Below are 18,324 nucleotides of genomic sequence, written 5' to 3'. Positions count from 1 at the left end.
TCCAAGTCCAAAATCTCACCTGAGACAAGGCAAGTCTCTTCTGCCTATGAGCCTGTAATATCAAAAGCAAGTTAGTTACTTTCTAGATACAATGAGGGCACAGGCATTAGGTAAATACAACTATTCCGAATGGGTGGAAGTGGCAAAAATGAAGGAGCTACAGTTCACATGGAAGTCCAAAATCCGGCAGGGCAGTCAAATCTTAAAGCTCCAAAATGATCCCCTTTGTCTCCATGTCTCACATCGCGGTCACATTGATGCAAGAGGTAGTTTCCCATGGTCTTGGGAAGCTCCAACCCTATGGCTTTGCAGGGTACTGCCCCCCTCCTGGCTGCTTTCATGGGCTGGTATTGAGTGTCTACAGGTTTTCCAGGTGCACAGTGCAAGCTTTTGGTGGATCTACCATTCTAGGGTCTGGAGGATGTGGCCTTCTTCTCACAGCTCCACTATGCAGTGCCCCAGAGGGGACTCTGTATAGGGGCTCCCACCCCACATTTCCCATCCACACTGCCCTAACAGAGGTTCTCTATGAGGGCGCTGAACCTGCAGCACACCTCTGTCTGGACATCCAGGTGTTTCTATACATCCTCTGAAATCTAGGCGTAAGTTCCCAAATCTCAATTCTTGACTTCTATGCCCCTGAAGGCTCAACATCACATGGAAGCTATCATGGCTTGGGGCTTGCACCCTCTGAAGCAGTGGCCTGAGCTGTTCATTGGCCACTTTTAGCCACAGCTGGAGTGGCTGAGATGCAGGGCACCACGTCCCAAGGCTGGACAGCCCAGCCCACAAAACCATTTTTTTCTCCCAGTTCTCCTGGCCTGTGATGAGAGGGCTGTTGTGAAGACTTCTGACATTCCCTGGAAACGTTTTCTCCATTTTCTTGTTGAGTAGCATTTAGTTTGTCATTACTTATGCAAACTTCTGCAGGCAGCTTGAATTTCTCCCCAGAAAATGGGGTTTTCTTTTCTACTGCATTGTCAGGCTGCAAATTTTCCAAACTTTTATGCTTTGCTTCCTCTTAAACACTTTGCTGCTTAGAAATTTCTTCTGCCAAATATCCTAAATCATCTCTCTCAAGTTAAAAGTTCCAGGCCGGGCACGGTGGCTCACACCTGTAATCCCAGCACTTTGGGAGGCAGAGGCGGGTGTATCACCTGAGGTCGGGAGTTCTAGACCAGCCTGACCAACATGGAGAAACCCCATCTCTACTAAAAATACAAAATTAGTCAGGCGTGGTCACGCATGCCTGTAATTCCAGCTACTAGGGAGGCTGAGGCAGGAGAATCACTTGAATCTGGGAGGCAGAGGTTGCGGTTAGCCAAGACCATGCTATTGCACTCCAGCCTGGGCAACAAGAGTTAAACTCTGTTTCAAAAAAAAAAAAAAGTTCCACAGATCTGGAGGGTAGGGGCAAAATGCTGCCACTCTCTTTGCACAGCAAAAGAGCTTTACTCCAGTTCTATACAAGTTCCTCACCTCCATTTGAGAACACCTCAGCCTGGACCTTATTGTCCATATCACTATCAGTATTTTGGTCAAAGCCGTTTAAGGAGTCTCTAGGGAGTTCCAAACTTTCCCACATCTTCCTGTCTTCTGAGCCCTCCAAACTATTCCAACCTCTGCCTGTTACCCAGTTCCAAAGTCACTTCCACATTTTCGGGTATCTTTACAGTGACACTGCATTACCCGGTACCAATTTACTCTATTAGTTCGTTCTCATGCTGCTAAAAAAGATATACCTGAGACTGGGTGATTTACAAAGAAAAAGAGGTTAAATGGACTCACAATTCCACATGGCTGGAAAGGCCTCACAATCATGGCAAAAGGTGAAGGAGGTGCAAAGTCACATCTTACATGGTGGCAGGCAGGAGAGTGTGTGCGGGGGAACTCCTCTTTATAAAACCATCAGCTCTCGGCCGGGCTCGGTGGCTCAAGCCTGTAATCCCAGCACTTCGGGAGACCGAGGCGGGCGGATCACGAGGTCAAGAGATTGAGACTATCCTGGCAACATGGTGAAACCCCGTCTCTACTAAAAATACAAAAAAAATTAGCTGGGTGTGGTGGCGCGTACCTGTAGTCCCAGCTACTAGGGAGCCTGAACAGGAGAATGGCTTGAATCCAGGTGGCGGAGGTTGCAGTGAGCCGAGATCGCACCACTTCACTCCAGCCTGGCGACAGCAAGACTTCGTCTCAAAACAAACAAACACCCGCAAAAAACAAAAACAAAAAACAACCGTCAGCTCTCAAAAGACTTATTCACTATCACAAAAACAGCATGGGAAAAACCCACCCCCATGATTCAATTACCTCCGGCTGGGTCCCCCCAGGATACGTGGGGATTATAAGAGCTACAATTCAAGATGAGATCTGGAGAGGGTCACAGCCAAATCATATCATCTACCGTTTAAATAATTCTATGTACCCATGTATTCAAATCTGTATTTCGGTTATTCACTTATTATTCTTTTCAACTCTAGAGTTTTCATTCTTACACACACATGCACACACACACGTATTTTTACTTTTCTATTGATTCCCTATTTGTTGTCGTCATAATATTTTCCTTTAATTATTTAAGTTGGACTTTATTTACTTTAAATTTGTTTTCCTTAATTATTTGGAAATTAATTATTATACTTTGCTGATCTAACCTCCAAGTCTATTTTTATTGAATTTAGTCCCCAAGTATTGGTTACATTTTCCTTTTTCTTCTTGTGTATAACTTTTTGTTCAAAACCATACATTTTATTTTTTATTTTAATTTGTATGGATGCATAATAGTTGGACATATTTATGAGGTACATGTAATATTTTGGTATAAGTATACAATGTGCAATAATCAAATCTGGGTAATTGGGATACCCATCCTCTTAAACATTTATCATTTCTTTGTGTTAGGAACATTCCAATTCTGTTCTTTTCATTCTTTTGAAATATACAATAAATCATTGCCAATCATAGTCACTCTGTTGTGCTACCGAACACTAGATTTTATTCCTCCTATCTAAATGTATATTTTTTACTCATTAACTAACCCTTCTCTATTCCCCTGCCCACCCCCCCCCACTCCTGGCACTCTGCACTACCCTTTCCAGCCTCTGGTAACCATTATTCTACTCTCTATCTCCATGAGATTAATTTTCTATTAACTTCCACTTGTGAGTGAGAACATGCACTATTTGTCTTTCTGTGCCTGGCTTATTTCATTTAACATAATGTTCCTACAGTTTCCTTCCTTCCTTCCTTCTTTCCTTCTTTCTTTCTTTCTTTCTTTCTTAGACGGAGTTTCGCTCTGTCACCCAGGCTCGAGTGTAGTGGCGAGATCTGGGCTGACTACGACCTCCGCCTCCCGGGTTCACGTCCTTGTCCTGCCTCAGCCTCCCGAGTAGCTGGGACCACAGGCGCCCACCACCACTCCCGGCTAATTTTTTTGTATTTTTAGTACGGACGGGATTTCACCGTGTTAGCCAGGATGGCCTCGATCTCCTGACCTCGTGATCTGCTCTCCTCAGCCTCCCAAAGTGCTGGGATTACAGGCTTGAGCCACCGTGACTGGCCTCCAGTTTCATCCGTGATTTTACAAATGACATCACTTCATTCTCTTTAATGACTAAAAAATATTCCACTGTGCACATGTACTAAATTTTATTTATTCATTCATCCATTGGTGAACACTTTGGGTGATTTCCATAGTTTGCCTATTGTAAACAGTGCTGTCATAAACATGGGTGTGTACATATTGCTTCGATATACTGATTTTCTTTTAAATAATTAACCAGCAGTAGTTCTATATTTAATTTTTGAGTAAATTCCATACTGCTTTTTCATAGTGTAATAATTTACATTCCCCCACACAGTGTATGAGCATTTTTTCTCTGCATCTTCACCAATATACAGTATTTTTTATCTTTTTGATAAAACTCATTTTAACTGGCATGAGATGGTTTCTCATTGCATACAATTCAAATATATATTAGAATAGATTTGATTTTCACTCCCGACGTTAGTGATGTTGAGCCTTTTTCATGTTTCTGTTGGTCATTTTTATATACTCTTTGAGAAATGTCTATCCAGATATTTGGCTTGTTTTAATTGAATTTTTTGTTTTTGTTTTTGTTTTTGCTAATGAGTTGTTTGAGTTTCCTATATAAACTGGTTATCAAAACCAGACATTTCAGATAATATAGCGACTCAACTCTCATTTCCCCCTTAAGATGTGTATGCTTTTACTGTTGTTTATATGTTTTTTTGATGACTTGCCTGGATTTCAGTTCTCATGGTGTATGGCCACAGATGTGTTTGTTCAGCTTGTCTTGTCCTCATTTTTATTTTTTAACCTAGGTACCCTAGGGGTCACTCTGTGTCTTTATGGCTCTGTGATCAGTCAATGATTTGGGCAGTTGTGCTTGAACATATTGATTCCATAAAGTTTCGCCTTTTGCTGAAAGGCTTTCTCTGAGGAATACATTCAAAGTTCAGCCAGTTCTCAAATACACCCTGACTTTTCCTTTCTGCTGGGCCCACGTTGGCCTTCCTGGCACATATGTTTATTTATCCAGTCACTCAGGGAGGTATTAAGAGCTTATCAGATCCTTCTGTGTCTCTCATTTCTACGTTCTCTCCACTCAATCTATGGGTTATTCACAGCTCTGTAACCGTAAGCTAACAGAGTCACAAGCTTCGCTATTCATTTCCTCCAAAAATTGCTACTTTTAACTAATAATATGAATATGGTTTTATATTTCCTGTTCAAAAAAGTCAGCCCACTCTGGCAACATGTCTACTGGTTTTGAGTTAAGTTGTCACTTCACCTGAAAGAGGCAAGGAGGAGGAAAGCATTCCCAGGAAAGAAGGCTGCAGATCCCACTGCCCTTATTAGGCTTCCAGTGGGTTTCTTACGAATAAATGCTTCTCCATTAGTTGTTTGTGTTTGCTTGATTTCCAGAGGCCTGAAATGCTTATTTTTGACATGTTTCCTACTTTTATATTTTTTGGGGAGATGATACTTTGATCTTTTCATTCCACAATGCCAGAATCTTCACCCCTGGATACTAAAGTTAGATTTCCAGTATTTATATGTGACTAGGTTAATTTGATCATAGAAGGAGAGTGGCTTTCATAGCTCTTATTCGATTCTACAAGGAATACCTAATCACAGATATTTAAAATTACATAGCATTTACATGCATCATGGGTAACACTGAAGTATTTAATAAATAGCTGCTGATGAGGGTGGGGCTGAGAGAGTCATGGCTAACCTACAGGTGAGCATGTACACATCAGAGAAAATAATCAGGACATGATTCAAAGAATGTGGACTCTGAAAGGGATCTCAAACAACCTAACACTTTTGGTTACTCTTGTTTGGTAAACTTTATTTTTTAATTCCGGGTGGCCATCTCCTAACCCTGCCAAATTCCAGGATATAGGGCTAAAGTCTCTGTAGCTAATGAAAGTGCTTTTCAAATACACCTACATACAAAGCCTCTACTCTATTTGATTATTTTTCAGCCAAACTGTAAAGTTCAAATGTTGAAACACCAGTAAAAGAGGCATAAAATGAATCTGATGAGAAGGCACTTGGTTGATGGGGATGGATAGAAAAAAGATATATCACAGTTTGGAGGACTAAGATGAAGTGGTTAAGACAATGGACTTAATTTAAGCCTTAAAGGAACTATGCTTAAATTCACCACTTGGAAGCTACATAGTATTGAGACACGTAGTTAACTTCCCTGAGTCTCCTTTTTTTTCATAGAAACTTGGAATAATAGTTCTGTATTTTATGGGGTCTTTGTAAAGGTTAAATGAGTAAGTTTTTATAAGGCACTCACCTGTAGCATGTTAAGACCTCCATGTGTAAGAACTATTATTCATAAGTTTTTTTAGTGGTCTATGCCTTGTTCTTTATTTGTTCGGTCGTTACAGTCTTGGTGAGGAAGGACTGTGGCATTCAGGAAGTTCTGTAGCATTGATGAACACTTGAGGCATGGAGAAAGCTCAGACAGTAGACAGAATGCCTGGATTCTTGATTAAGACATTTCCCTCTAGAAATTCACGTGCTGAAAACACCCATAACATTTAGCATTTATTCAAATCTTTGAGAGGATGAAAATGCTTTTAGTATAGTGGAATCTTGAGATCTCTTTGTCAAAGTAACTCATTGAGATGTAAAGAATTGAATAAACTAGCTTCTTGCTGTCGGTGGTAATAGAGGATATAGAAAGAGGGAAAGATGAGACCCACAAATAATATAGCTCTTATTCCGGCCAACCATTGCAAATCTTTTTTTTATAAATACATGTCTGGAGTGTGCATCTGTGTGTGTGTGTGTGTGTGTGTGTGTCTGTGTTTTTTGAAGAGTTTCTGCTGAAAAGTGTCATGGATTTTTTGTTACTTCATCCCCACAACATGAATAATTTAATTTGGGTGCTTTGTAGTAATTTTTACTGCCTCTGAAATAGAGCTATAATTCTAAAAAAATAATAATTATTATTATATATGAAGGCTTTAGTTTTCCTTCTTCACTTCCTCACTAACACTTCTATACTCTCATGTAATGGGCAAGCTGATGGATATTAAAACTGCTATATTTCAAATATAAAATAATATTTGCATCCAGTCATCCCTCTGTATTTGTCAGGGTTTGATCCCAGGATCCCTGCAGATAACACAATTCAGTTACTTTCAAGTTCCTTAAATAAGATGGCATAGTATTTGCATATAACTTATGCACATCTTCACATATACTTTAAACCATTTCTAGATTACTTTTAATACCTAGTACAATGTATACGATATGTAAATAGTTGTGATACTACATTATTTTTATTTGTATTATTTTTATTGTTATATTGTTATTTTTTATTGTTTTTCATATAGTTTTTACCCACAGTTGGTTGAATCCATGGATGTTGAACCAGTGGATGTGGCGGGCCAACTGTATTTAGTTCTTGGCTTTCATTTTTTATACAGTTTTAGAATCACAAATGTTATTGATGTTGGCTTATCTTCTCTCTGCTTTAAGCTAATTGCTTAGAATTAATCTTCTTTCTCATAGTGTCAATGAACAGTCTTCTAGGACACATTTAAAGTATTAGTTTACTTAAGCTTATTTTTTACTTTGCTTCCTACTGTCATCAATATTCACCAAAAGTGTTGTAGTGAAATATGTATGATTTTAGTTATCAAATATCCAATATTCCTTCTTATTTTACAGAAAGTCCCCATTGTTTGTAGTATTAGCGGGATATATTGTCTTACCTCCCACAATAGAAATCAAAGATGGATGTTTTTTATCTCTCCACTCCCAGACAAAGAAGCGTTTGATCCTTGCCTAACCAGCCGACCATACATTTGCTTCAAGGCCTTTGAATCTACAGCATGCACCACAGAGGTGAGTTGATGGCTGAAATGTATTTTCTACTGCCACGTAGTCAGACATGGAAGCAGCAGTGAAATCCTGGCTCAACTGCTTTTGTTGCCAAGCTCTAGAATCCCTAGATCCTTATTTTCCAAGCCTCCCACCAATATTAGGTTCTTATGATAAATCTCCTTTTTATCTTACATAGCCAGAGTCGGATTCTGTTGAAAAAAAAAAGCAAAAACCCTGAATAATAAAAGTGTTCTCAAAACTATTATTCTGTGTTCAATAAAAACACTGTCTAATTCATAATACTGCTGTGTAGCTTCATACGTTCATTCACACATTCATCTTCACAATTTGATTCTTTCATTTATTATCACTATGATTTGGTATAAAGTACACAGATTTTGCTATCAGGCCAACCTGGGTTCAAATTTTGACTTCAACATTTGGTATGTAATCTTGAGTAATATGTGATATAAACAAAAAATCCAGTTCAAAACTCAGTGCATAGAAGACAGATCAATTAATTCAATATCAGAAAATGCATTATTATTAGGTTTGCCTCTAAGAAACTTTGTAATCTTGGGTAACTAACAAGCTCCAATCTTATTGACCTAATCTAAAAAGAAAATGTTGTTCAGGATTATTTTTAAGGCCCTTTCTAGTTCTAAGATTCTATAATTCACACAAAATTCCATTTCACATTTCAAAACTGTGGTCGTATTTTGCAATCTCGCCATGGGTATGTATGTGTGTTTGCAGGCACTAGGTATTATATAAAATTAGACCATTCCTTTTTAAACAAAATATTTACTAATTTGTGTTATATATTGATAAATTGTGGTTGTATATATTAATGGGGTAGAAAGTGTTGTTATGATTTTTAATATAATGTGGAATTATTAAATTAAGCTAACGAAGATATCTATCACTTCAAATATGTAACAGTTTTTGTGATAAGAACATTTGAAGTTTACTCTCTGTGGTATTGAACTGCACAGTACTCAATTGTTAGCTATATTTTATGCCAGTCTGTTGGTCCTAGAAAAGTGTCACTATCATGGCATTTTATGGAAGAAATAATCAGCTTAGCTGGCCCATAGACATTGTGTGTTCTGGGTGTGCCAACCACACCTGAGAGCTATCCCACATGCGGCTCTTCTGCCTAGACCTCTCTACATTCCTTTCATTTTGTCCTGACTCAACTTGTCTTTAACTGAGTCTTTAATATGTCAGTTTATGTTTTATTTCCTTTGGTAAACTTTCCTAAACCTCTCTCAGCTTCTACTCCTAACCTTGATTGGTTTTCTCGTGACAGGCATTTATCACATGCTCTACTTCTTCTGTGTAGCATTCATTACAATTGTAACTTAAGAATGATGATGATTATTATTTAATTAAGCTTCATGATAGCAGAATGCTGGTTTTAATTGTCTCCCTAGTATCTCACACTGTGCAAAGCCCACAGTGGGTACAAAATAGATAATTGTTGAATTTGAGGAATGAAAGTTACTACCAAAATACAAGCCTGTGTGTTTGATTCCAACTTCTGGCTCTCTCTACTCAACTATGCTGACCAGATAAAAGGGCTTAAGTTTCAGAACTGTATCATGTGCAAAAAAGCCTTTGCAAGATTTGCCATGATTTTGGATCACAGTATCTTTCTTTTCCTAATGTCCTGGGAGTCACATGTTTTATTGGTCAGCATCTCAACCTGTAGCTGACTTCACTGTTCATTCAGGGTCAAGCTCATCCATCTTTTGATGATTTCCATAGGCTCTAATGGCTTTGTTTTGGATAATTAGTGACAAGATAACATTTAAGGACATTCTAGGGTTATAAGCCAACACATGGGAGCGATTCCAGAGTCTATCATTCTAATTAAAGGAATATTTCTCTAAGTGTACAATTTACAGTTTCCAGCCACTGATGGGTAACATTGGCATTCAAACTAGAGTTCGTGAATAATATAAAAATGAAAGCCAGTATAAGTCATCCCTCTATGAGAAAATAAATAGCATTGTCAGGCAAATAAAGGGTGCATTTGTAAGTGATTTAAATTGCCAAATAATTTGTAAGGTTCTCAACTCTTCATAAACAACTGGAGGGCCTAATACTTTGCAGGTACTTAGTCAATGCTACTGAATTGTAGATTGACTGAAATAGTTATTCTTAAGAGAGCCATTTATCTGCTGTATAGCTATTATTGATACTCAAGGCTTATAGAAAGAGCATGAATTTAATTCAAAACGTTGAAAGAGAAGAAGTATACATGTGACTATCAAAGAAACAAAGTTCAAGATACACCAAAAAGTGGTTAAAGAGTATTAAACAATTCTAATGTCCGTGGATAGAATGAAGTACATCCGGGTGACTAAGATGGAGATAGTGAAGTGCCTGGCACACATTATATCTGTGCTGCTTCATTCATTAAAATGTAATGAATGAAGGTTCACTTATACTTGGGATGGTTGGAAGGTTCACTGTCAGTGTTCCATATTTCTCTCCACTAAATATAAACAATGATAGTCAAAATGGAGAAAAATAGTAATAAAAATACAATCACACCCTAACACAATATGAAACTTGGTGATGCATAAATGCAGAGCTGAAGTAAGCAACCTGCTTGGCTGCAGGCCTGAAACTTGCAAAGACAGCTAGGGTTAGACCATGCTCGGTATTGGGAGTAAAGACACTCACCTCGGAGAAAAGGATAGGTCAAATCTCACTATGTTTATGGCTAGAGCTGGATTAAGTCAAGAGAAGAATTTGAATTAGGTCACCAAATGTGATAGTGCCAATATTCCATCTTCTGGCTCTTTGTTGATGTCTCTCTGACACCTTTTTGCTGTTGTATTCTTACACTTTACTCTCTTTCTCAATTCTTTATCTCACTGTGCCAGTCTTTTCCCCATATCTATCTCCCTTTTTCTCTTTCTCACAAAATTTCTCATATTTGCTAAAAGAAACACTAAGAAAACGCTGCTAAGAAAATATTTGCTAGAGAAAAACACTATTACCTGACCCAGGAAAATTGAAATTAGAACTAATAACAGCAAAATAATACATCAGAATTGATGAATAGAAAATTTATTTTTGTCAAAAAACTGATTAATAAATTAAATTTTAATTAGCAATGTAATTGAGAAAGTAATAGTACTAATAAGAAAATCAGTAAAATAAAAATAAATTGACATATTTTCACTATGGTATATAGAAAATCAATCAATGGAATAAAATGAAATAAAGGAATTTTTGTAGAAAAAATCTTTCTAGATGATATTTATTAGCATTTACATTATTTTGAATTTTTTTTCCTTTTTCTTTTTTTTTTTGAGACAGAGTCTCACTCTGTCACCTAGACATCTAGAATGCATTGGTGCGATCTCAGCTCACTGCAACCTCTGTCTCCTGGGTTCAAGGGATCCTGCCACTTCAGCCCACAGCATAGCTGGGACTATGGCACTACAGGCACATGCCAACACACCTGGCTAATTTTTGTATTTTTAGTAAAGACAGTGTTTCACTAGGTTGTCCAGGCTGGTCTTGAACTCCTGGTCTCAAGTGGTCAGCCTCCCAAAGTGCCAGGATTACAGGTGTGAGCCACTGTGCCTGGCCTTATATTATTTGAAATGTTTCGTTCAAACTAGCCTCTGAGTTAAAACATTTACAGCATCCAAATTCATCAAAATTATTCTAAACTTATTTTAGAAGTCACTCTAAATGATCTCTGAAACCGTCTTTATTTCTAACGCCTTGAGTTTTTGTATTTCTCACTATTTCAATAAAAAGCTTCTCACAAGATATAAAGGAAACACTCCTTGGTAGATCAGTACATTTTATAAGCTAAGACATTTTTAAACTTTCACAGCTCAGTGGTGGGGGACTTGAACACAGCCCGATCTTCAAGGAAATCAGGAACATATGGGATTTTACAGTGAGGTTTACAAACTTAGGTTGCCATAGATTCAACAAAAAACTGTCTATAAAAGAGAAAGTAGCCTATTATAGAAAGAAAAAAAAAGGTTAGCTAACTTCATCCCTATTTGGAACACTGATATATATATATATACACACACATATATATATGTATATATATATATTTTTATCAGATCACAGTTGTCTCTTATTTTATCTGAAAATGTTCACCCCCAGTAGAGTAAATGAGAGTGTTTCAACCTTGTAAAGATGCACAGCTGTTCATGCTAGCATTAGTTTTCCCTGCTGGGGAGATGCAAGGTGCATGATTCAGTCAAACCATCACCAAGGCCCAGCTGTGATTATATAGAAGAAACACATGCCTGGGAGGTCTGGGTTCTTCTCACATATTTACAGAAAGCAAAAAGTGTTCCTTTCAGCTGAGGAACAAAATTTCCAACTATTTAGCCAGAAAGTAACTGAGTAGACGTTGTGCTAGTTCCTGGGAAAAACAGAAATAGACTTACCTGGAGAGAAATGCCAGTCATTTTTTGCACTCCATGCCAAAAGTTAATGTATTAGTCAGTGTTCTCTAGAGGGACAGAATTAATAGGATAGATGTATATATAAAGAGGAGTTTATTAAGGAGTATTAACTCACATGATCACAAGGTAAGGTCCCACAACAGGCCATCTGCAAGATGAGGAGCAAGGAAGCCAGTCTGAGTCTCAAAGCTGAAGACCGTGGAGTCCGATGTTCGCGGGCCAGAAACATCCAGCATGGGAGAAAGATGTAGGCTTGGAGACTAAGCCAGTCTAGTGTTTTCACGTTCTCTGCCTGCTTTTATTCTGGCCATACTAGCAGCTGATTAGATTGTACCTGCCCAGACTGAGGGTGGGTTGGCCTTTCCCAGTCCACTGACACAAATGTTAATAGCCTTTGGCAACACCCTCACAGACACACCCAGGAACAATACTTTGCCTCTTTCAGTCCAATCAAGTCGACATTCAGTATTAACCATCACAGTTAATGTATAGGCAAGAACCAACTCAAAACATCTTCTTCTTCTTTTTTTTTTTGTGTGACAGAGTCTCTCTCTAGTCATCCAGGCTGGAGTGCAGTGGCATGATCTCGACTCACTGCAACCTCCGCCTCTGGGGTTTAATGGGGTTTAAGCAATTCTCCTGCCTCAGCCTCCTGAGTAGCTGGGATTACAGGCACCCGCCACCATGCCTGGCTAATTTTTATACTTTTAGTGGAGATGGGGTTTTGCCATGTTGGCCAGGCTAGTCTCGAACTCCTGACCTCAGGTGATCCGCCCACCTCGGCCTCCCAAAGTGCTGGGACTACAGGTGTGAGCCACTGCGCCCGACCCCAAAACATCTTTTTTTATACTTCAGACAAAAAAAAAAAAAAAACAGCATTGCTGAAAATGAGTATGTATATTCTAAGGCATTACTCCTTTGGAATGCCTGTCTAATCTTGCTAACCCACCCCTCTTCATGGGAGTCTCTTCACCCATATTTCCTTCTTATATCCAACAAGTATCAATATATGTAACCTGAATCCTTTTTGTGTACACACATAAAAGGAAACTTCTGGATAAACATTCCTCGTGCAAGGTTGTTACTATGGAAGTTATTACTTGGGCAAGGATTGTATTTATAGTAGTGTTATGCTTGTAAGCAAGGTCATTAAACGCTTATGATGTGCCAGAACATCTCGATATGGTGAGATATTTTCATACAGTGAAGCATTATTATAAGGAATATTAAATCAACTGTGATAGTAGGTATATAGATGAATAAGAATGAACCTTCCAGAAAGGATTAGTGGATGTCTTCATGTATTTGGATAACTAGCTCATCAACATAAATAAGTATTTAGTTTAAAAGCAAAAGTTTGTATCATTGGACATACTTTAAAAAGAAACAGAGATCATATCCTTGTTATCTTCACATCTTCTGTAAATAGAAATTATCTTGACTCCAAGCACATTAGAATTCTCAGTATTTGTTACATGGCTAGAAGATTTATCAGCCATGGCTAGAAGATTTATCAGCCATCACTACATCTGGTTTCAAGAAACAGAAAACCTGAAAAACTATGGCCTAAACAAGCAGCAGGTTTGTTTTATTCCTCGCAAGGAAAAACGTCCAGAAAGAGGTGGTCCAGGGCTGGTTTGCTGGTTCCACGACAGGACCTAAACGTCTTCTATTGTGTTTTGCTGCTGCACTGGCCTTAGTAGGAGCTTTCAGCTTTATGCTCACATCAACCAAAATTAAGGCTGTTGAGGCAGAAATATTTTGATAAAGGTTTATTGGAAGCCAAATGTGAGAATCAACCCTGGAAGACACACCAACAAAATTGAGTATGTTCCAGAGTCTGTTGCAAGTTGGGAGGCTTTTATGAAAAGTTTAGAGAAAAGAAAGTGGACTCCTTAAACTGGAGTTGTCCTTTTCATTGGAGAGTATAATACAAAGGTTACAATCCTAGGCCACAGATTACAACAAACAGACTAAAATGTTTTACATTTAAATTAAATGCAAAACAATCAGTAAAACTTCATGAATCAGAAAAACTTCATGATTCAGAAATAGTCAGAAATAAGTCAGTCTCCTTTTCAATGTCAGTAAGTTACGTCTTAACGATATGTCAAAAGTCTGAGGAACTCAAGATAATATTTGAAGAATTCGTGTTATGATCTTTACTCAGGAATAGGATGTAAGCCAGGAATCATGAAACCTCCCCTGGGCAAGTCACATTCATATATATTTGACTAGTGGGTGGGTGGCAGGCTGGAGAAGCACACTCTTACACTAGGCAAATGAATTTAGAAACCTGCCAAATGTGACCTGTAGATTATCACTCGCAAAATGGCAGCAACAACTCTAAGTATCATTATCATGTTCCAGGCAGGAGGAAGGCTAAAAGAAAAGGGTAAGGAGAAATGAGATATATGCCAGGTGATTTCTCATCTTTATCTGGAATGCAGTAGCTTTCCCAAAGGCTCTAACCACTAATTCCATTTATATTTCACCTTCCAGAGTGGGATCTCATGGCTAACACTTGCTGTAGGACAGCATCTAGAAAAATCATGATTGTATTCAAACACATTACCTTTTCCCAAATGAAAGAAGAGTAGAATGGCTATAGGGAAGGCAATTATCAGTAACCTTTGGAGAGAGAAGGAACTTTCTGTATATAGATAACTAGTGGGTGGGTGGCAGGCTGGAGAAGCACACTCTTATACTGCAGAGAAGGCGTTTCATTGTCTGGTCTTAGGAGCTTAAATTTAGCCACCTTTCACGAAAGAGGCCATTTTGTGTGACTGTTGTCACAAGTACTTCCCTGTACGTGTTTCTCCTTGTTCACCTAGAAAATTATTTTTCATCAAGATTCAGATGAGGTGTCATCACATCCACATGGAAACCTTATCCTGCTCCATCAGAAAAAAATTTGTTGAATGCACTAGAAATTGAGTTCACTGAAGGCAATAGCTCCATCTTCTTTGTATTTTCAACACTTAGACTAATGCCTTGGTGGCTTAGTTAATTTATCTACCATGTGTGGACTGCAGATATTACACATTTCCAATTCAGGTGCATGAATGATTGGCTATCTCATATAATTTCTAGAGCTAATTATAAAAATGGTCCAAATATTTTTTGCTAGTTTTGGAACAGTTCAAATGCATGGAAGAGTGAGAACCTGTGCTTTGGTGTTGTAAACCGTAAAGCAAAATACACAAGATCAAATGTCCTTTTGGAGAATGAGACCTAATCAAATGTACAGACAGATTGAGTCCTAGCAATAGGAGTGGGTACATGTCACTCCTAAGGACATTCCAATGTGAGAATATTTAACTATTTTGCTGGCCAAAGAAGACTCATTTTTACTTGAATTTGATCAATGGGCCAATAGTTTAAACATTTGGCAAAAGACATTACCTTAAAAAATATTGGCAAAAAATTATAAAATATTTTAACAATATTGATTTATATATTTCTAATTGATAAATAATATTTGTGTATATACCAAGAGGTACAATGTAATGTCTTGATCTCTGTGTGAAAGAGTACATTAAGCTAATTAACATATCCATCACTTCATCTAGTTATCCTTTTCTTTTTTTTGTATGTGGTAGAATGCAAAAAATCAATTCTGTCAGCAATTTTGAAACACACACTAAATTATAATTAACTGTGTTCACCATACAGGGCAATAGATGCTAAAACATTTCTCCTGTCTAACAGAAGCTGATCAATATCTCCTTTTTCCCCCATGCATCCCCAAAACCCTCAGCCTCTGGTAAAATCCTTTCTATTCTCTCTTTCTGTGAGATTGACTTTTTAGATTCCACATATGAGATTTTATAGTATTTGTTGATAAGGTTTAGCTGTGTCCCCACCCAAATCTCATTTCGAATTGTGGCTCCCATAATCCCCGTATGTTGTGGGAGGTAACCAGTGGGAAGTAATTGAATCATGGGGATGGGTTTTTCCCCATGCTGTTTTTGTGATAGTGAATAAATCTCAGGAGAACTGATGGCTTTATAAAGGGCAGTTCCCTTGCACATGCTCTTCTTGCCTGCCACCATGCAAGAGGTGCCTTTGCTCCTCCTTTGCCTTTCACCATGATTGTGAGGTCTCATGTGGAACTGTGAATCCATTAGACCTATTTTTCTTTATAAATTACCCAGTCTCAGGTATTTCTTCATAGCAGTATGAAAATGGACTAATATGCTTGTCTTTCTGTACCTGGCTTATTTAACTTAGCATAATGTCCTCTAGGTCCATCGATGTTGTTGCAAATGACAGCATTTTCTGCCTTTTTAGAGCTTCATTGTGTGGTACACACATTTTCTTTATATATCCATTTCTTTCTTTTTTTTTTTTTGTGAGATGGAGTTTCACTCGTGTTGCCCAGTCTGGAGTTCAATGGCATGATCTCGGCTCACTGCAACCTCTGCCTCTCGGGTTCAAGTGATTCTCCTGCTTCAGCCTCCCAAGTAGCTGGGATTACAGGCATGCACCACCACGCCCAGCTTATTTTATATTTTTGGTAGAGACAAGGTTTCTGCATGTTGGTCAGGCTGGTCTCGAACTCCCACCCTCAGGTGATCCACACACCTCAGCCTCCCAAAGTGCTGGGATTACAGGCGTGAGCCACCGCGCCTGGCCTATATCCATTTCTTGATGAATAATTAGGTTGTTTCCATATCTTGGCTATTGTCAATAATGGCACAATGAACATAGGAGTGCAAACATCTCTTCAACAAACAGATTTCATTTCCTTTGAATATATAATCAGAAATGAGATTTCTGGATCATATAGAAAATTTTACTTTTAGTTTTTTGAAAAAGTTCACGCTATTTTTCAAAATGGCTGTATAATTTATACTTTTACCAACAATGCACCAAGGTTTCCTTTTTTCCACGTCTTCACCAATGCTTGCTAGTTTTGTCTTTTTGAACATAGCCGTTCTAGTAAGTGTGAGGTGACATGTAATTATGGTTTTAATTTGTATTTCTCTGATGATTAACAATGTAGAACATTTAAAAATATATATTCCTTGGCCATTTTATTATATGTCTTCTTTTAAGAAATGTCTTTTGGGTGCTTTGCCAATTTTCTAATCAGCTAATTTATTTTCCTGCTAATTGAGTTATTTGAGTTCCTTGTACATTTTTGGACATTACCTTTTTATCAGTTGTATGATTTGCAAATATTTTCTCCCTCAGTCTATGGGTTGTCTCTTCACTGTGTTGCTTCCTTTGCTGTGCATAAGTTTTTTAGTTTGCTATAGTTCCATTTATGTATTTTTGCCATTGTTGTCTGTGCTTTTGGAGCCCTTTCCAATAAATTATTGCCCAGACCAATGTCATGTAGCTCTTCCACTATGTTTTCTTTTAGCAGCTTTATTTAGCAGGTCTTTATGTAGCAGGTCTTATGTTTAAATCTTTAATTAATTTTTTGTTTTATTTTCATATATAATGTGAGATAAGAGTCCAATTTCATTCTTCTGAATTTGAATATCCATTTGTCCTGACACCATATATTGAAGAGACTGCCCTTTTCCCATTGTGTGTTGCTGGCACCTTTGTCAAAAATCAATTTGTTGAAAATATCTAGATTTATTTATGGGTTTCTATTCTGTTCCATTGGTCAATATTTCTGTTTTTATGCCAGTACCATGCTGTTTTGATTACACTGGCTTTAATATGTATTTTCAAATAAGGTGGTATGATGCTTCCAGGTCTGTTCTTTTTGCTCAAGATTGCTTTGGCTACTTGAGGTCTATTTTGGTTTCATACACATTTTAGGATTTTCTTTTCTATTTATGTGAAAAATGACACTGGAATTTTGATAGGGGTTATATCGGGGGAAATTCAGCCAGATATCAGGTGAAATTCAAGCCCGATATTTCATGTAGGTTCTTTTCTATTTTCCTTAAGTGTCAGCTGGTCTGAGAAATAAAGGGACAGAGTACAAAAGAGAGAAATTTTAAAGCTGGGTGTCTGGGGGAGACATCACATGTTGGCAGGTTCCGTGATGCCCCCGAGCCATAAAACCAGCAAATTTTTGTTAGTGATTTTCAAAAGGGAAGGGAGTGTATGAAGAGGGTGTGGGTCACAGAGCTCACGTGCTTCACAAGGTAATAGAATATCACAAGGCAAATGGAGGCAGGGCAGGATCACAGCACCACAGGACAGGGGCGAAATTAAAATTGCTAATGAAGTTTTGGGCATGCGTTGTCATTGATAACATCTTATCAGGAGACAGGGTTTGAGAGCAGACAACCGGTCTGACCAAAATTTATTAGGCGGGAATTTCCTTGTCCTAATAAGCTTGGGAGCACTACGGGAGACTGGGGCTTATTTCATCCCTACAACTTTGACCATAAAAGACGACCGCCTCCTGAAGTAGCCATTTTAGAGGCCTACCCTCAGGGATGCATTCTCTTTCTCAGGGATGTTCCTTGCTGAGAAAAAGAATTCAGTGATATTTCTCCCATTTGCTTTTGAAAGAAG

This window comes from Pongo abelii, chromosome 11, assembly GCF_028885655.2.
Source record: "Pongo abelii isolate AG06213 chromosome 11, NHGRI_mPonAbe1-v2.0_pri, whole genome shotgun sequence".
NCBI classification, from domain to species: Eukaryota; Metazoa; Chordata; class Mammalia; order Primates; family Hominidae; genus Pongo; species Pongo abelii.
The sequence above is the reverse complement of the archived record's forward strand: the minus strand, read 5'-3'. Positions refer to the sequence as shown.